A 20,375-nucleotide genomic window follows, 5' to 3' on the forward strand; every position below is an offset into this window, starting at 1 on the left:
GTGGGGAGCTTGGAGCTGCGCCTAAACTGACTCCCTTGCACACGGCCGGCACAGCAAATCTTTCTTATTTCAGCTCGGGCCAAAGCCACCTGCGTCAGGTTATAGTTTCACAAAGACGTGCTGAAGTGCCTGTTCTCCTAGTCCTGTTTCCCTGTTCCTGCTTAGACCCCTGATCCAGCCTGCTGACTCTCATGCAGCCCCTTAAATCTGGGGTGTGGGAGGGAGGTGGGGTGCAGCACTGCCCCAGGGACTTGAGGGTTTCCACTTGAGGGTGGCAAGAGACATGGACAATAGCAGTCTTGGACTGGTGTTTTTAGGTGCACTGACTGGACCCATCTTAAATTCAGATACAGCCTGAAAAAGAGAGCAGGATTGGAAAAGTGGTTCTTTCAGTAATTAGATTTTTGTGGAACAGCTCAGGAGAACAACAAAGATGTTGTTGTTGTTGTGCTAAACTGAAGATGGTGATGCTGTGAACTGCTGCTGTTAGGCCTTACATAGTCGGGTATGACACAACCCAGATGTTCCCTTCCATCTCAAAATAAGGAAATTACAAATTCAGGGCTTTCTACAGATGAGAAAAGGTGTACTCCAGTTATGTTTTATTTATTTTTTTTAATAATGTGAAATACAAGTGTGAGATGGATTTCATTTCTGTTTATGCAGAGAAAAAACTAAAGGTAACTTTTGAAATTGGGAAAACTAATTGATAAAATGGTGACAACAAGCAAAACTTTTGCTTCTACTCCAGTGAAAAAGAAGGAGAAAAAAAGCACAAGCAAAATGGAAATACTAATTACTGTGATTCTCTTACTTTGCTCTACCCTGGTAGCATTCTGTCTAGCAGAGTGAGCCTGAGAAATCTCCCAGGAGGACTGGTTGCAGTAACTGGGTGATACAGGAGCCACAGGTTAGACTAAGTGTCTGTGCTGTTCAGTGTGGCAAGTTTCTCCATCGCAACCCCCTGTGGGAACCTGCTTCTGTTTTGGGAACAAACTGTATCAGGAAGAAATGAGATAGTGCAGGAGTGCTGGTCAAAGGTTTGCCTGGGACTTCGTGGGACCATGGGGAAGCCCCAGTAGGATGCAAGCAGGAGGCTGGCACCGGGGCTTGCTGGGGCAGGGAGGAGGATGTGTTATGTGGTGCCAGGTGAGGCACATGACGAGTTTCAGTGCAGCTTGGACACTTCCTGTGACTTCCTTCTGCTTGTGTTTGGAAGGAGTGTTCATCCTGTGTGTTCCATCAGATGAATGTCTATGTTTTACAGCTATGTGACTGCTGCATTTTGGTGTGATGTGTTTGTGTGCTTTTTAGTTCTTGTTTTAATAAGGTTTATTGAGGACCAAGTCTAGGTGTCGCCAAAATTGCAAGTTGTCAGTTAGAAGCTGCAGTTCTGCTTCCCTCCCCCCCAATCTTCCCAGCTTTACTTACCTCCCTTGTCCCATCTCTGCCCAGGGAAGGAGCACACAAACCTGCATTGACATGAGTCTCTCTCTGCCTCTCTTTTTTCGTGTCCAAAATTGTCACCTATTTTGCATTGCTTACTTCAACAACATTTTCTGTTTCTGTCTTATAAAACTAGCAGACTATCCCTTAGTCAGTGAGAATGACATCTGATGCTCATCAGTCATACACTCAGTGCTGATTTTGTGTTGCTTTAGAATTTCAAAAAAGCCCAGGTTTCTAAAAACTCCTGAGTTGATAGAGAGCTACGATACCTAATAAGGACTGCATATAATAGTTAAGCACTATGTAGAAGTTTGTTAATGTTTTCACATAGCAGAAGTACGCTTGCCGACCAGTAAGCTTATTTAGGAAGAGCAGCACTCAGTGTTCTTCACTTATGACCCAGTTACAGCCCTGGATAAATGAGAAGTTGGGATTGCTGACATGCTGTGGTTTTACAGGAATTTTGATTTAGAACATATTCTGCAGTTCAAGGAGAGTAATGCTGGAACTTGAAAATGATTTGTCAAAGTAGGAAGATACCCTGAAGTGCACCTGCCTTATATATTTCCATAGGAAGATTGTACAATGTACTTTAAGTGTCTATCTTTGCAGTATTTTTGTTTTCCAGGAATTTCTGTGTGGGTGTTTCCTATTTGCTATCTCTTCATTTTTGTCTGTATTTAGAGACCAAGTGATATTTTGTGTATGGAAACTGAATGTTTTGCTCTTGGTTACCCTTAGAAATTGATTTATTTACAGTTATTCAAGTCCAGCACAGGCTGAATGCTGAGGTGTAGACAGTGAGATACCCTGGGGTCCCTTCTGCTTTTCTCGGAGGGTAAGGCTGAGGAAGAGAAACGGGGCTCCAGGAAGATCTATGATAGCCCAAAAAGATGTATAATAACTTGTCTCTCAAATCTGGCAGCCACCAGCTGGGGCCCGGATGTGATGAGAAAGCAGGGGAGGTTCTTTGTGCTTGACCCAAGTCTGTCGCAGTGATACAGCTGACACTTAGGAGGTTTAAAGATGAACTGTTGTGTTACTTCCCTATTGGATGTCTTCCAGTTCCCCCTTACAGTATTTCTTATATGCTTTGATTTTAAGACTTGTTGTAATGTACAGTTTGCCCTGGGTGTTTCCCTTTTCCATTGATTCATCTTGGCAAAATCACTAACAAATAGAGCACCACGTTAAAAGAAAAAAATGCTGCAACTATACTGGGCCAAAATTTGTGGGTTGGGTAGCAGAGACTGCAGGGGTGGGGGACATGGTCTGGGCTGCCCTTCAGGAATGCCTCGGACTGCACTGAGGGCACCCTTGGGGGACTGCAGCCACCCCAGGCCAAAGCGAGGGTCTCCTTGAGGGAATGGGACCAGGGAAGGAGTTTAGGCTGGGACAGGAGAAATGAAGTGAAGCAGCAAGGAGCAGCTGAAGATGAATGAGAAGCAAAGAGGAGCAGACAGAAACCATTGCACACACAACCTGTGGCCTCCTGTGCTGCCTATCGCCTCACCAAAGGCATGGCAGAAACAAGGGAAGGTAGGCTAATAAAGCAGGGGGAGAAAAGGTGTTGGAGTCAAGTTGACCCTTGGGAAGGTGGAGGAAGAGAGTTCTCCTCAGTCTTTGCTGAACTGCATCTCCTTTTTTTTTTCCCTTCAGCTTCAGAAACAGTAACTAGCAGTGTGCTAATTGGCACTAAATACAGTAAAATTAAGTGAAATTCCATGAGTTGAGATAGTTTTGCCCACGATGTAGAGAGAACAGATTTTGGGGTTTCTTGCATTTCTTTTCCTATTTGAGTCTTTGGGGTTTACCTTTACAGCTTTTGAACTTTGGAAGCCTAGAGACAAAATATATCCTTTAAAACAAACACTCAAAGAGCTGAAAGCTGAAATTTTTATGTGATGATGAGACTTTGGAGAGCTGGCTTTAGGAAAAATTCCTACTGCTGCAGGGGACACGATAAAATCGCTGGAGTTGGCAGCCCTGCTGTGTAGCCTCTCCTTCCTCCCCTCGGCTCCTGCAGCCTTTCTGGCCTCTGTTGGTCATCTCCTTCACTGTATTGATTTTTACGGTGTAATCTGCACTGAGCAAGAGTTTTGTCTGTTATGCACTTGTAATGCCCCACATATGCATTACTATAGAAATAGCCCAATACCGAGTGCCCGGGACTTCGAGCATCGAGCGGTTCGTAGCCAAAAAAGCATTTGGCCAAAAACCTGCGATTTTGTGCTCCCTCTGCTGGATCTGGGAGAGCAGGAAACCCTCCCAGCTGGAGCGCCACTGGCTCTCCTCCTTCCCCAATTCCCACCCTGCAGCTCCCAGTCTGGTCATCTGTGGGTGCTTGGGAGAGGGCTCAGTGCTTCCCAGAGTCTGCTAGTGCAGCTGCGCAACGGGCCGTGAACCAGGTGTGAATGTGGACAGGGGTGGGAAACTGTGCAACATAAAAAGTAGTTGTGCCACAGTAAGGCCATGGTTTCAGACCTGGAAAGGTGGCTGAGGCCAGCCAGCTGTAAGGGCTTTCCAGTTGATGCCTCTTCCCTGCCCATCTATTCTCGTTTTCAGGTGAACTTGCTACCCCCAAACTTTACCAGTGAGACTGTTTTGGGGATCTTCCTAGAAATAGGATGAGAGAAGGGATCGGGCTTTAATAAGAAGCTACTTTTATTTTTAGAAGCTGATTGCAGTTCCCAGCAGGACCCTGTGGACTGTGCTGGCAGAGCTGTGGCTGGCATGGGGGCACAGGAGCAGGCTGGAGTGGTGGGGGGGACATGCTACAGCCCCTGAGCAGGTTGTGTGGGGAAACCAGGGAGCAGATGCTGGTGGGGACAGTGCCAGTGTCCTTAGAATCAGCTTGGACCTGATTTGTGGAGGGGATGGGTGGTCTGTGATGTGAATTCACAGAAATGTTAATGGATAACCCTTTCATTTTAAGAGATGCTTTATAAAACAAAGTAGGAATTGTGGTGCCAGTCTTACAGATGGGCAGAATAAAGCACAGAGGAGGGGGGCAAAGCTTTGGCTTCGTGTGCTGCAGCAGTGCAGTTTAAGCTGGTTTAAGCAGCCTCTGTTCCTATCCTCTGCCATCATGGCTGATCACTCCTGCCCTGTGCCTGCTCCCTGTGTTGTGTTGGCACAGCTGTTTGTGAGACAACATGCTGAAGGAAATTAGTTCCCCCAATCCAGCTAACCATGCAGCTGCAAAAATGCAGTGTTGGAAGCAAGAGTCCAGGAGAGAGGAGTGAGAAGTAAAGTTTTAAGCACCCAAGTAAAAGCTTTAGACCGGTTTGCCAAAGCCCCATCCAGCTACACCCGGAATAGTACCCAGCTCTTGAGGCAGGCAGAACAAAAGTTTATCCTTTGGAGGAACAAACTAAAAGAACTAATTCCAACTTCATTAAAGACCAGTCTGCATTAGCTGAGAAAGTCATGTTAACACATACTAAATCTGAATCAATTAACATGTTTTTCCTGGCTTGTATAAGCAGAACAAAAGCACTGGGGAAAACTTCTAGATGAGAATAAATCCTCGTTCTGGGCGAAAACATTCACAGTTCAATGAGGCCTTAAAAGCCAATCATTCACCCAGGGTGCCTGTCAATATGTAACTTCTGTAAAATTGCCTTTTGTTGTGAGACAAGAAAACCAGCAGAGTTCCTGTCTGAAGCAGACAGTCCCTTGGTGACACTGTATGTGTTGGGGTGGGATGACTGTTTCTAACTTAGGGTTTTCAGTCATGTTTTTATTCTTTGTGAATTATCATTGAACAAAATAAATATGACTGCAGAACACACATTGAATATGAATAACAAGTTATTTGTAATAACTTGAGGTTTTTCTTCTGCACTTTTTAAAGTCACCTGTGACTTCTGCATCATATGAGTTGTTATGAAAGTGTCTGCTCCTGTAGGTGGTCCTTGGGGAGGAACCTGAACTGGCTGCAAATTGTGTGCTTTTTTTTTTTTTCCAAAGTAGGGCTTGCTTTTTCATGTTTAATGGAAAATTCTTTCGCATGGAGGTTATTTGGAAGTTAGTCAAAAGAGCAGCAAAATGTAGTCATTGTGTTACTTTTATCAATATTTGCTGAGTTTTGGAGCCTGGTTAGTATAAGGCTGTAAGGACACCTTGTCTGCCTGCTGAAACAGCATGTAACAAAATATATACTGCCTGTAAACATTCCCCTGTCTCCCTTTGCAGTCTTTCTTTATAATTAAAAAGCATTTCCTGGAAGTCACAGTGCTGTGCCAATGTAATCCATAAACTTGCTTTGTTTTGCTACAGACAGGACGGTGGTTTTGAGGTATTTTAGTGTATTTTCTTAAGCAAAGTTTGGGGGTTGGTTTATTTTTTTTAATGGCACTTAGCTCACAACAGTCAGAGAGTACCCTTTATAAAGAGGATAAAAGAGACTTCAGCATGACCTTTAACTGAAACAAAATTTAGCGTTTGGCCCAGGAAATTTTGTTATAAACCTCAAGAGAATTCTTATAATCTTTTTCTCATTTCATTGTTACAGGCATGAAAACCTGTAATACTTAAACTCCTGGACCAAATCTCAAAAGCTTGGGGGTGGCAGAGCTGGGTTGGAACCCCAGCCCATCCTTAGATCTGGTCTTCCAGGCTTGGTCCTGGGACTCCTGAGTGCTCTTCATTCATTTCAGGTCTGTTCACTGAGCTACTTCAAATGTTGCCATGTTATGCAGGAGAACAGAAGCATGATGTGTCTGTATTTTTATTGCAGGAAAATGGATCTTGTTATGTGAGGGCGTTGAGGAAACAGTCCCCAGCTACCGAGAGGAAGAAAGGCCAGGAGGAAATATTCAGGTAGGAAAGCTGTGTGTACCATCAGGGGGTGAAAACACTTGTGGGCCTTCAGTCTTTTTACAGATACTGTGTCATGTTTTATGCTTGAACGGCTGATCTGGTCACTATCAGAGTTTATTTGTTGTTTTAAGAAGAAGCTCTGTTTGGTCAATTGATTGCAACAACAAAACACTGCAAGCAAAGCCCTCAGCATAAACATTCCTTGGGCTATCCCTGGTACAGTATTGATCTTGATACAGAATACAAACAAATTACTCCTTGCATGAGCCATTCGAGCTATAAAACAGAGCAGTAATATGTTCTACTTACTGCCAATAAATGTGTATTTATAATAAACAAAGCAGAAATCCCTGAGTAGAAATGAACAGTAGTTTCAATAATGCATTCAATATCTTATGTCCAGCTGTTGTACAGAATTAGAAAAAAAGCAGAGTGACCACTCTAGGATTTCTGTTTCCTCCCTCACTTACGAAAAATAATCTTTGCAGACTTGTTCTGTTGCTACTTTTCCTTTGCTTTTAGGGTTTTTTTAAAATATTTTAAGTATTTTATAAAGCCATAGATAAGCTCATTTTTGCCTTATTTCCAGTGAAGTTCATTGCTTCTCAAGAATTTGGCCTGCCTTGTAATTTTCTTGTGGACCAGATGCCTCTCCTTGCACTGCTATGTGGGTCATCTCTACTTTCACTCCTTGTCACATCCCCGTGGCATTTCCTTATATTGGGAAGTAGCATTAAAGACACTTTGGTGTATCAGTAGTTGTTTTGAATGCAGCTGAAATAAGGGAGGGTGTCTGTACCCTGTGACCATCAGCACTGAGGGTGCATGGACGATAACTGAACCCATTTCCAAAATGAAAAAAATTAATGATCATCAGAACATAGATTTTTATTTTTTTAAAATCTGCTTTACCATGCTCATATAAGTCTCCTCATCCATATTTTCAGTGCTGCACTTTGATGAGTTACAGACAGTTGACCTCCGGGCATTTCTTGATGAACATTTCTGTCTGCTCTCAGCCTTGAAAAACTCAACCTTTTCAAGAGCTGTATGGGAGAAAAATGTGTAAGACTAATATTTATAGGCTGAAAGAGATGGGAGAGGAAAGACTAAAGTGTAAAACTTGCTTCCAGCAGAAATGCCATCCCTCTTTTGCCTCTGATAATTAGAAGCATTTCTGACATGGCTGCAAAGCAAGTTAGTGGTGTGTGCCTGCCGTTTGGTGTGCATTTGTACTGCAGGACTGTTTTCCTTCGTGTATGGTGATGCTTTCTTCTATTTTGTTTTCAGAGAATCACAAATTTCATCTGATACTCTCATATTACATTATGATTCATCCATGCTCTTACATTTTAAACAATCACTTCCAAGTACTTACACATGATTGTTTGTAAAAATACGAGGTGGTGATTCCAGTTCATGTTTTGAGTATTTTATTTTTTCACAATGTTTAACAAAGCTCGTTTGTATAAATCCTTTCATTAATAATTCTAACTGAAATAATCCTGGAAGACTAAAAGAAAGAGAGGTTTTAAGTTCCATAATTTTATATATAAAATCTTGGTTATATTAAGAAATACTGCAGTATTGATTTTAATTCTAATAGCAGATTTAGAGGACATTGCAAATAGATTTTAGAGATGCCTTAGAAAGTACACAGTATTTATTGTCCCCTGAATATAAGTCTATTGTGCTGGTCTTAGATAATAAGAAAATAATATGTGCAGGCATAGAAATGCAGCAAATAATTAACAAAAAGAAAACTCAACACCAAACCCCACCACATCAAGAAATACACTGTTTTTAAAACTGTGTTCTTGAAAATTTCCTGGAGATTTCCCAAGACTTGAATCCTGGTTTTCAAAAATAAAATAAAAATCACCTTTTTGATCTGTGAGGAAACTTGGGAAAGAAGTCCCTTGCTGTGCCTTTGGGTCATGTGGCCTCACTGCTGTAGAGCTGGAATGTTTGCCATGGTATTTCCGGAGGCTTCATAAACACACAGAAAGAACAGTGGAAGTTAGGAGGATTTTTTAAAAAATTATGATATTCTCCCCCCCCCCTTTTTTTTTTTGGCAGGCTAAATTCATTGCACTTTAAATGTGGGGGTTTTTTAGGAGTTCAGAAGAGTTTTTATTTGATCGATCCAGTGAATTTTAAAAATTCATTTGTTTCTTAAAGAACAAAGTTAAATGTTATTTAACAATTTTTTAATTGCTGATTTTGTCTAGAGTTAGTTCTTACTAAATGTAATACCTGGCAACCTACATACTAAGCCTAACTCTGTTGTTTAGACGGTCTTAATGGTTTCCTTTTGGCATGTGTCATTGTTAGTGGCATTCAGGAATCTGACTTAATAGCTGTCATCTTGCACGCTAGAGTAATGCAGACAGAAGATGGACACTCAGAGGAGGTTACAGTGAAGAGCCATTTCCTAAGTCCTGCTGCAGTGGCGTAGAATCCCGAAGTGAAATCAGAAAAGCACAGAATTAGTTATGGCTCTTGGGATATGAGGGTTAAGATTGTGCAAACCTCTTCTTTCTAGCTGTAGGAATAGCATGTGCTCCTTTTTAGGCTTTGCAAACCCCAGCTCAAACTGGGATTATGAGGACCTCGGTGTGCCTGTAATGCCATGGATATGTTACGTCTTAGTGGCAAGGTGGGCTGAAGGGACCCTCCAGTCCCTTTTACACCCTGGGCTGCCAGAGATGGATCTTATCCTTCTCCTTTCCCCTTTCAACCTAGCTGCCTGTTGAGCAAGGGCAGAGAACTGATCTGTTTTAAAAATAACCTGGCAAAAACGGGGAGGGAGGGGGAGGATGAATGGAATATTTTTAGCTTAACCAACTCCATTCTCTACACAGTACCATAAAGCTGTCCTAGCACTACTGGGGGGGTGAGGAAAGGGCAGAGCAACAGGAGCTGGTAACAAGTGGCCAGAGATAGGAACTGCTTGTTCCAGATTGCCTCTGTGAGAAATCACCCCAGCAATGTGGCTGTGTATTCCATGAGGCTGCTCAGGACGTGGTCAGTGGGAGATAAATAACCATATCAAAATGGGCTTGTTGCTGAGTCAGACTGTTTATTGCATCAGAAGTTACAAGAAGGCAGCATAGCTTGTCTTAGAGCTTTAGTTTAAGTATGAAACAGTAGATTCCCCTCTCGCCATCCCCCCCTCCCCACATTCAGGCTCTGAATGGGCACACTGAGTTGGAGCCTTTGTAGATTTGGAATTGAGCAAGGGCTTGGGTTCTGCATATTGTCAGGTCTTCTTTGCTCATCCTTCCTGTCCACTTCCAAACATTTTGAATGCTACCTTTAAGTGTGACTAGTTATTTAATGATATTCTCCTAGTCTGGAAGTGTATGAAGTGTAGAATCATTTACTTTAATAAAGTTCTATGTTTTGTTACAATCAATTATGTAATGTCTGATTGCCACAGTTGTCATATTGTCTGACTGCTGTGGGTACCCCGCATACCTGTGTGGACACAGCAACACAAATGTTGGATAACAGAAGAAGGGAAAGAAGGAAGGAGGAGCAAAATCATCAATTGAATAGCTGTTGAGGTGTTTAGGGTAGGAAGAGTAAGACAAAGGCACGATAGGAAGAAAGGGTGGAGGTTTGAGGAGGGGAAGTTGTCCCTCTGTTTTGCTGACAAAAACAGATGTAAGAAAATATGGACATCTTACAGTCTAAAAGAAGATGGGAAGAACTGGTTGAGGTGGTTGTAGTGATAATTTTGGAAGTGCTTCCATGCTGTAGGGGCAGACAGGTATAGCAATTGCCATCTAGGCCACTGATGCTTGGGTCACTTCTGTTCACATTTCTGCAATTTCAAATCTGTAAAGCTGAGCTGAGACACACTTGGAATATGAAGGTAGCCAGCTGAACTGGTAGCGTTCCCACTGTTTTCTGGATGCTCTGCTTCATTCATATCAGTACTGGGGGGCAGGGGAATGGGACATGGAAACTTCATTTGTTCCCCACTGCTCACCTGGTGATTATTGGTAGAAAACTCTTGGATCCTGTGACTTAAATGACATTCTATGATCACTGGTCAGTCTTCTGCATTGGTCTGGTCTAGAGCAGTGGTACCTACTGGCCTGTAGCTAGAGCAGTTGATTGAGAGGGAATGGGATGAAGTTGAGAAGTTGTCCTGAAACTATTGATCTATAATATGTGGTGAAAAACATAGTTTCAAAGATCAGCTTAAATATAAATGCCGTGCTATTTTTATAAGTTATCTTTTGTAAAAGTAAGCCATGATCCAAAGGTAAACTGTGTTTTAAGCTGAGCATTATCTGCTTGTATATGTGGGTAGTTTTTTCCAAGTGAGCACACAGATGTGTATAACTGAGTAAAATCTTGGTAACTTCTTGCTTGAGTTGTCTTTAGTGTTGTACTTTTTAGTAAAATGTCTTTATGAGACAGTGCAAAGACTTTATAATTTTGTAATGATAATATGTATATCTGAATAATACTTTTCATGCTATTTGGCTTTGCCCCTTGCCATCTAGGATTTCCAAGGCTTTATAAGGAAACTTGCTTAGGCAGACCAACAGGAATCATAGTTGAAACTTGTTCTCAAAAGTTCTGTGTTTCTAATGGCCTGTGACAGTGGCTGGGAAAGATGTCACTTCAGCATAGTGAAAAGCAACTAAAATAAATTATATTTTTAATGAAGGTTTCTCTATCTGGATGAATTGATACTGGCAGGACAGTATTGGTCAAAAATAGAAGGTCCTTCTGCAGACACATTGCAGACTATTCTGGTTTTATTTTGTCTAAACAAAAAGCAGTGTACACATACTGAGTGTAAACAGGCCTTTCAGTCTGAGGTACTTCCTTTGGCAGATGGCTTCTGATTTTTTAATTTTTTTTAAAGTAAGTATTGCTTTGAAGAGAGACCAAATAAAATCCGTATTCAAGTATTCTGTTTATCATGTGACTTCATGGAAGATTGCTGTATCCTATACTAGACTTACTTTATGATGATATGGACAGGATTTTTATGGCCTTATAAAGGATGCTATCTTGCATTCCTCTCTGCAAAGAAGTATTTCCAAAAGAAATAATACGCAAATTGAATATTTATTTTTGTTCAATACAGAAGTATTCATAGCTAACTGGCAAATATTTTACTTCTCTACCCTCCCTTTTTTCCTTAATCTTGTTTAACTCCTCAGTGTTTTCTTCTGACTATTAGAAATATGTTCTTCTAGGGTATTTTAGATCAGCTGCTTTGCAAGCCAAGAATTTGTATCTTTTCACTGACAGCATGTGTAAGGAAAAGGACTGAATGGTTATTTGACTTACACAGCTTGCACATATGTATATTGTATATTTTGGATATATTAGATGTGTGTGTAAATTGAGATCCTGTTTCAGAACAGTCTGTCAACGGTTGACAATTATATATGTATTTTTAAATGACTCACAAATTTTAAATAAGGTTACATTAACCTGCAATAATAATAGTGTTGAGGATTTTAAGACGTTTCCTACTGAATAGTGTTTAACTGAATTCCTCTATTTACTCTTATTGAAGTTAGTAAGTTCAAGGTATAACTGTTTTTTCACACATTTTGTTAGGCCTTGATATTTCTGACAGCATAGCTTTCTTTTTCAGGCCTTCAAGTAGGAAAAGAAAAGGTTGTCTCCTTCCCCAGACAAAAGAACAGTGCAAGTGTAATCTCAGCTCTCAGTTTTTCTTTTGTCTATATCTCTTAACCTTGTACGATTAATTGGTCATGTTTTTAGAAATTTATGAAAGGATAGGGAAAAAAGAGGAAAAACATTCCTTTGAAGCAAGTGTCAGTGATTGAAATGCTGCCTTGAATCACAAAGATATGTATGACTGAGATCTGTGTTATCAGTGTGAAATGCCAGCAGGTGTACAGCCCAAACTGATGGTCACGTGCAAGTATTTAAACTATTTGTACTCTGCTAAGAATGTACAGAGTATATATCTGCACCACAGATCAAACTAAAGCTTTTCAAAGACTAGATTTTAAGCTAACAAATAATGGAAAACTTCCATATATATGTAATGTAATCTAAAAATCTCACAAGTCAAAATAAACCTAATTAATCTGCAGAATCTGAGTATGTGGAGTGTGTCTACCACACCTTGTGGGGTTCCTTCTCTCTGTTGCTTTTACCTGTCCCATACAGCAGAAGTCTCAAATAACTGAAAACTAAAAATATTCTTTTACAGTGGAGTGGGAGGAAAGAGAACACAGGCATGAACACCACCTTTCAAAGATGCTAAGTGTTTGCCACAGCAACAGTCTGTTGACAGAGAATTCAGCAAAATAATTATATGTTGGTTAAGGTGTTTTCTTTTGTTGCCTTAGAATGGGGCCCTTTAATAGAATTTTGTCTTGCCTGTGTGCTCTCTTATTGGGTGGGCAGAAGCTCACTGACTTCTGTAGGTTGATTGCTGCTAAATGTAGTCTAGCAATGACCATTTTATTACCATCCTTTTAAACGTAAACATTCTCAGTTTCTTCAGGCGCTCTTCTTACAACATGCTTTCTTTTTCCCTTGATGATTTTCACTGCTACCCTTTGATTTTTGTCTCATTTTGCTCTGAATCTGTAAGTTTCTCTTACATACTATTGCCAACCACCAAACCATCTCTGCTCCTTTAATACAAACTATGGCATCAGAAGAGCATTGTTTTCTCAGGTCCCAATTTGATAACAGGTTTCCTTCTCTGAGCACGTTCCTCTTTTGGACCATTCAAATGTCCAACAAACAGAGTGGATTCTTGGTTGGTGGGATGGATGCCTGCCCGTGCAGAGTGTCCGTTTAATACCTACAGTATGGTAGTGGGAGTGTTTTGGTCATTATTGCCCTGGACCTGATAGAAGCTGAGAAGCTAGAGATGGAATGCTCTTTATCAGTTTGTAGAGTCTTACAGTCTTTGCTCTGCCTTTCCCTCACACCTTTGGCCTTTCTGGTGCCTAAGATCTGTCTAGTGCCTTTTTTCGTATGCTGCCTCTGAAGTTGTCACCTGGAGACCTTCCTTTTCCCTCCATCTGCTCAGAATGCTCAGGTTATGTTGGTTGGCAGTCAGAGTATTTTGGAAGTTCAGGTAGAGGGAAATTAATGGTGCTTTTGCAGTAGAGGGATATACCCCAAGAGAAGGTGTACTTACACCAAGTAAGTATCGTGGGCAGATACGAGCTTGAGCTGCTTATCTTCAACTGCCCACATTCTGTGTGGAGCCAAACCAGAAGCCCCATATCCATCGTTAGCATTGTGTTGAGCTCGAGCTAATAAGCTCGGTCTCTTGGCAGGATGTGTTAGATCAGGCTTACTGCTGTGCTAATTGTGCTTACACAGCTTCCAGTTTGGAGCTGGCTCATTTACAGCTGGCTTGGATGGTGGCCAAGAAGGCTCGCCTCTGCCTGCAGTGTGCCATGTAGACATACACACATCCAGCACTTGAACGTGTCTGTCAATAGCAGGAAATTATATTTGGAGGGAGGGGAAAATCTTTGGCCTGGCTGCAAACATAAACAAGGACAATATTAATGAATGAGGAAGTAGGCAACAGTTTTAATAAGGAGAAGGTTTGATTATTCCAAATTTAGACTCATTGCCACAAGTTGTTTTCAGCCCCTGTGTTTGACCCTGTCTTGTTCCTCATTTACCACCGGTTTTGTGGTGTTGGGATTTTTCCTGTTACAGTATGCTTTGGGAACGTTTCCTGGATTTAAGAAACTTCATTGTAGAAGTGAGCAGCCTGGTATTTTAACTGGAAAACACAATGTTAATGGTAAATATGGGCAAAATTTCAGAGGAGAGAAACTTGCTTTTATGATTAGCCCATGCACTGTTTTTTGTCTTCCCTTACTTCATCTGTTAGTAAGTTAGTTTGTCCATTAACTATAATATAGTGTCAAGGACTGGCCCATCTTAGTGTTGAAGTTTTGTAGTTTCCTAAAGGTACTAGATACTCACTAGTAACAGGAATTATACAGGAAGAAGAAACCCAGAGCTGTAAAAAGTTCAAGTTTGTTTATTTAGGTTTGAAGAACTAGAGCTCAGAATTACTTGAAAGCCACATCCTCAACTGGCATAGATCAGTTTCATCAGTTACCAGCAGTTGTGTTATTTACTTCAGCAAAAATTCATCCCCTCAATTATTAAGAAATCTTCTGTCTGTGGAGGAGGGTGGTGGTGGATGGGAACATATGAGTGTGTGTTATATAAATATAGAGAAAACTGGGTTAGTCCATTTATTGTGAAATAAGAAAAGGATTAATCAGCCACATCACTATGAACTCTCTTAATATTTGAGCCCATTTTCCTCAAATTATTTTTTTAGTCACAAACATCCATGCATCGCTGCATTAACTTACTTGACAGTTTAGAGGCCACTTCTCCTTTTGAGCAAGCCTCAAAGAGACAGTAACAACCTTCTAGTTCTAAAATCACTGTTATTAAAACAACCAGGGGAATGTATCTCTGCAAAGGCAGAGCTGAATAATGATTTAGCTCCCAGAATTAATTTGAAATTTCAGCAGCACTAAGTAATATTTTAGTGGCAGTATAATCCTGTACATTACATATTAAGTCTGCAGACTGCACTACCAGAGGAAGAACCCTGCAGTATTTAAATGACACTGTAACACCAAGGTATTATATTCAGGTCATTAGGGGGCATTTTACAGGATTGAAGTTATCTGGCAGAATGTCAAGGGTGAATCATATAATCTCTGTTTCTTTGCCTCTCCAAATATGTAGATTAAGGGTTTAAAAAAAATAAATTCTACCTGCTTCACCAGTGTACCTTCTCTGCCCACTGTATCACCTGTGAACCACTAGCACGGTCAACAAACACAGAGAGGAAGGGAAGGGAAGGGGAGCAATAGATATAGATGGCTCAAATAGCAGATGATGTAAGTGGAGAAAGCAGTGTACTGAGGGTTGTGTTGTTTTTTTTTTCCTCTATGATTCAGAGCAATTGACAGATAAGCATAAACCAAAGTATTTGGCTTTTGTGGCAGGTGTCAGTGGGCATCCAGAATGATGAAAAATGATGAGTCCCAGGATGAGTGTTTTCCAGAGCAGATCCCTAACACTAACCTTATGAAGAGGCAGGGGCACTCTTGCAATTGAATGTCTCTCTCCCCTTTGTGCCTTAGAAATTCCTTCTAAATTCATATGTGTGGCCCATCATAATGATTTTGATACATCTTTTCAAATGTACTCTTCGTTCAGACAGCTCTGGTTGAATTTAGAGAGAGAGATTAGGCTGTGAAAAGCATGTGTTCTCAGCAGCTCATTGCTGCCTCTGGCAGAAGTTGCTGCCGTTCAAATCTGCTAGCTAGATAGTTCACATGATTATTCTGTGCACCATTAGAGACAAACTGAGCTGGGTTAGTTTAAACATGTAAATAGTAGCTTTAGATCGTTCTTTCTGCAAGAAACATATAATCATCACAGAAGTAGCCTAGCTGGCTGATAGGCAGCAAATTTCACCACAAGAGTCTTTCCCTTGTCTTTGGGTTGATGCAAACATTTGTTGAAAATAAAAACAATAAAAATGGATCACTGGAGGCAAGTGGAATTTAAATTTAAATGATGTCTAACTTCCAGTGGTGGGAATGGCAATGGTGACATGCTGGTTGGTCAGGGGTTGATAAACTTTTCAGCCAACAAAGTGACCATCATACAAACAGGACACATGTTTGTGATCTTTCCGTGCTCAAAAGTGGTCAAGGGAGGGACCCCCAAGAACAGTCTGCATATTTGAAGAGGTTTTTTTCCTCTAGTCTAGAATATGGACCAATTTGTCACAGGGTAATACCTGTTTTCTTCTTGCTGCACTCCATGTGATGGGAAATCTTAGAAAAGTCTCGGGGGCAAGAGGTGTGCTTGCTGCTGCACACCAGTGCTTGCAAGGTGTGCTGAGTATACCGGTAATTATCTTTACAGGTCTTTCCAAAAATAGCCTTAACATCTTACTAGGGAATGGTGCAAGACTTACATTTGTAGAGAAGCGTTGGGAATGGGAGATTTGCCTTACTTGGCAGACCTGCTGCTGTAGGAGGCTGTGGGGGCAGATCTGCAGGTTAAATATGGCTATGGACAACAGCTTCACAAACAAACATGAAGGGAAGCTTATATTCCTACTGACATCTGACTGTGGCTGCTGAGGAGTAAAGGCAATAAACTATAGATAATAGCTGGGCTCATGTACCCTGCCTGCATCATATCTTCTGCTCAGACACTGAGTTAGATGGATGACTGGATTAACCCAGTATAGCATGTCTTCTGTTTCTGCTGCTTTCACATATATAACAATACTTCAAACATTATTCACACTGTATTTTAGGTTACTTCAATACCCCTCACTCTGCTTCCTTCTTTTTTTTTTTACATGAGAAAAGACTAAACCTTTATTTTCATATATATAACCTACTTTCACTGAGGATAAAGTTTCTGTTTAGATTTTGAGGACTGTTCTCTCCTGATCTTGATGTTGCTTTGGTTGTCTCCAGATTTGTTTTAAAATGTGCAGCAGGAAACCAGTTCTGTCCCACAATTTCTACTGGGTGTTTTTTCAAGCTAAAGGCAGTGGGCTTTCCTGAAAAATGTCCATAGACAAAGAACTCTCCAGAGCATCTGTACTGATCTGTGCAGTTAGCAATTACTCCTATGAGCTGTCATTTTACAGTAAAAATAGAAAATGTAAAATATTGATTACATATGTAAGTACAAGAAATGTACATCTGTATACTAGCTTTCCAGAAGCTTGTTGATAAAAATAGTTAACAGTCACATTTTCCCTCCTAATGTGGCACAACGAGTAATAGTTTTGTTCTTGAGGAAGTATGTATGAACCCATAAAGCTTTGAGCTTGTGAAGAGAGCTTTATTCCAGCTATTTTGTTGGACAAAGTAACATTGGAATTTTTCCTAAGTAAGGGACATGTGCTTGTTATCATGGTGCAGCCTTGAGCAGTACCACGAAGTTTAGGATGAGAGAGATCTTTGTTGTATGTCAAATGTACCAGGTACTCACTATAGTTTATGCATACTAGCAATACACAATGGCCTGACACTTGTGTTATTATGCCACTTGCACTGCCTTTTCAATGTATTTGCTGATGCTGCAGCACTTTTTGCACCAAGTTTTAGATAATTCAGCGTCTGCTTTTCTCAACTGAAATAATCGTGCTGCTCTCACTGGTGGTGCACTGCTAAAGCCTGTTTTCCTTCCAGCTCACTGAAGGCAGACATCTGGAGTACAGTCTTCACTGTCCTTGGCCATTCCATCTGTTGTGACTTCCTTTGATTGCTATCAGTTTAAAGCATTGCCAGCTATGGTTTTGATCCAGAAACTTGCCAACCTGGACCTCTAGCTTCCTATGAGGACTGGTCAGGAAAATAGGAAGATTGTAGGGCAAACCACATTATTTCATGAGATGATGTGTATATAATAAGCTCTGAATAATTACACAATAAAGTGATTATCCAGCAAATTATTATGCTCCTCAGTAGGGAACATCAATAATAGGTCTGGCAAAAATAGAACTTTTCTTTTAAAAGTCATTGTCAAAGTATTTTTAAGTATTAGCAGTGTTTATTTAAAGTTGAACTGATACCAGGTTCACTTTCCAGTCCTTTGTAGAATGAAAATCCTTTGCTCAGAATGAATCCTAATGATGAATTGAAGGTAATTTAGAAATAGGGTTTGCAGTGGAGTTTCATTTCCATGTTTATTCCCTTCATCCACAGTGTGGTGCAGGATTGTTAGTTTCAAATAATATCTTACTAAAGACTTTGAGGAACAATTAACTACCTGGTTCTTCAACATTTTGGGTTCATACATGAAACCGGGGAGTTGACTAACTTTGCTCATTTTGTCCCAAAAATGTAGCTGGACTTCTGCAAACAGTTTAGTGGATTGGATTCAGTATTGATAGTGGTCAACATATCTGTGATAACATCTGGCATTTTTGGGAGGGTTTTCTGTAGCTGGTAAATTTATTTTTTTTTGCGTATGAATACACCCAAACCCAATTTACTACTTGTAATACGAATGTACTGTGCAAGCCACTAGAATATTTGTAGATGTAATGCTCTCTGATGGAGATGCTGTACTTTGCAGTATGGTTGCTTTCTTACTTTTGTAAGCTTGGAGTGGGTTCTTTTTTGGGCAATGTCCGTGCACACATACACACACAAAGCACATTACCTGCCTGAAGCTTCAGGCTAAATGTGTGAGCCCAGGTGTCATACATCTAATGCCCTTTGTATGGATTGTGAAGTAATGGCTCAAGTGTGGAAGCTGTGTGTATGTTTATGAAATGTGAAGGACAGGCACAGTCTGTGATTTCCAGTGTCTTATGAAAATGTGTGTGGTAAGTCCATGCTATCTTCAAAACAAACTTTTCATGTTCTTGAACTTTAGACTTCTCAGTCTTTAAAAGTGGTGTGAATGACAGAATACCTTAAATACCTCCATATGTGTTTATATTTAGTAGGTGTAAAACCACTTTCATGAAGGTAACTTACTGCAAAGGAGAAACATCTGCTGAATTAATTTTTATGAAGTAGGTGGTTCTTTTACGTTTCTGTGTTGTGAGGCCTCCTAGCCAAGAGGGGAAGAAACACACAGGTATGGTGATCTTTTAAATAAATTAAACAAGTGAATTATGGGTGAATAAATATGTGTGACAAAGAGATAATACAAGGAGAGCAGAAAGTGTTCATACACAAAGAACAGTGGATGGTGCCTACCTCTCCATCACGATCCCAAATGCTAGAAAAATCAAAGGCTTCATTCTTACTGGAGAGACTGAAAGAAGGTCGAGTTCAAAAATAGCTCTGGGTCAAAAAGGAGGGAGGAGAGAGAGACAGTATAGTTACTGAGATGAGTAACTTCAGATAACGTTTGAGTGTCTGTGATGTCATAGAGAGAACTGCTGCTTAGGAAGAGGCCTGCCTTAGCTTATATTTTCAGTACAGAAACACATGATAGCACTACCAGAAATGTGCTGCTCCGGGTCCAGGTTGTCATTATACCCTGTTTACTGGTTTCTATTGATTCTTCTTTTCTGTGTGTGTGATGCTGGGACTTGTGAGGCCACATGCCTTGGTTGTCTTGTGGCAATACGCCAAGCCATTCTATAAATCCTTCTTCATGAATTATGGAGAAAAAAAAACCGTCCTAGACTTTTAGGAGGACAGTGAAGGCTCTTGTGTAATTTAACCCTTATTCTTATCCTCAGCTGTGACCTCACTTACACAGTTCTAAATTGACATGAATGTTGAATGTATGCTCTAGTCCTTATCATCACTGTATCACCTTGAAGTCATGACTGAACTTTTTTTTGTAATGTAGGGATACAAGAGATCTCAAGTCGAACTGTACAGAAAACTGAAGTCAAAACGCCTTTTTCTAAGAGAAACTAAAACTTTTGGTTTGAAAATATTGCTATCTCAGTATAACTGTGAATATTTGCACTGTTTCTTTGAACCTTACCAATTTCCTTGCCCTAGGAATAAAAGCTGAGTAAGAACCTGGGTAACTTGTAAGAAATGCTTATCTTAGAGGTAAATGTCAATGTGGCAGCTTTTAGGACTAGCTGTTATGTAAGGATTTGTATTTTTTCCTTTGGTAGAACCTGACCAGCTAGGAAAGTAAGCTGTACCTTACTATTACGCTGTTCAACTCTGATCTGCAAAGCCTCTAGTGGGAGTAAAAGAGTAATTTGATTTCTAGACCATTATTTTTGCCTCCCTCAGCTCTGCTTGCCAGAAAGATTGGTAGTTCAGTAGCACCAAGTCTATTTGGAGGCCGGTAACTGGCAGTGTACTCCAGGGCTCAATACTGGTTCTAATCACAGTTACAGAATATGCTGAATTGGAAGGGACCCACAAGGATCATTGAGTCCAACTACTGGCCCTGCACAGGACCATCCCCAAGAGTCACACAATGTGCCTGAGAGTATCATCCAAAACCTTCTTGAAATCTGTCAGGCTTGGTGCTGTGATCACTTCCCTGGGGAGCCTGTTCCAGCACCCAACCACTCTCCAGGTGAAGAACCTTCTTCTAATATCTAACCTAAACCTCCC

General features: G+C 40.7%; 1 protein-coding gene across 4 annotated transcripts in view; it reads left to right on the forward strand.

Annotated features, from left to right (window-relative positions):
* The window catches only part of ZMIZ1 (zinc finger MIZ-type containing 1), a 298,803-nt gene that overhangs the window by 65,225 nt on the left and 213,203 nt on the right, over positions 1-20,375 (forward strand). For all 4 annotated transcript variants that reach the window (XM_027699954.1, XM_027699958.1, XM_027699957.1 and 1 more), the window contains exon 2: positions 6,191-6,273. The gene's annotated coding sequence lies outside the window, so the exon portion shown is untranslated. The remainder of the gene's footprint in view (positions 1-6,190; positions 6,274-20,375) is intronic.

Source organism: Neopelma chrysocephalum, unplaced genomic scaffold (genome assembly GCF_003984885.1).
Source record: "Neopelma chrysocephalum unplaced genomic scaffold, ASM398488v2 Primary Assembly neopelma1_143, whole genome shotgun sequence".
Lineage (NCBI taxonomy): Eukaryota > Metazoa > Chordata > Aves > Passeriformes > Pipridae > Neopelma > Neopelma chrysocephalum.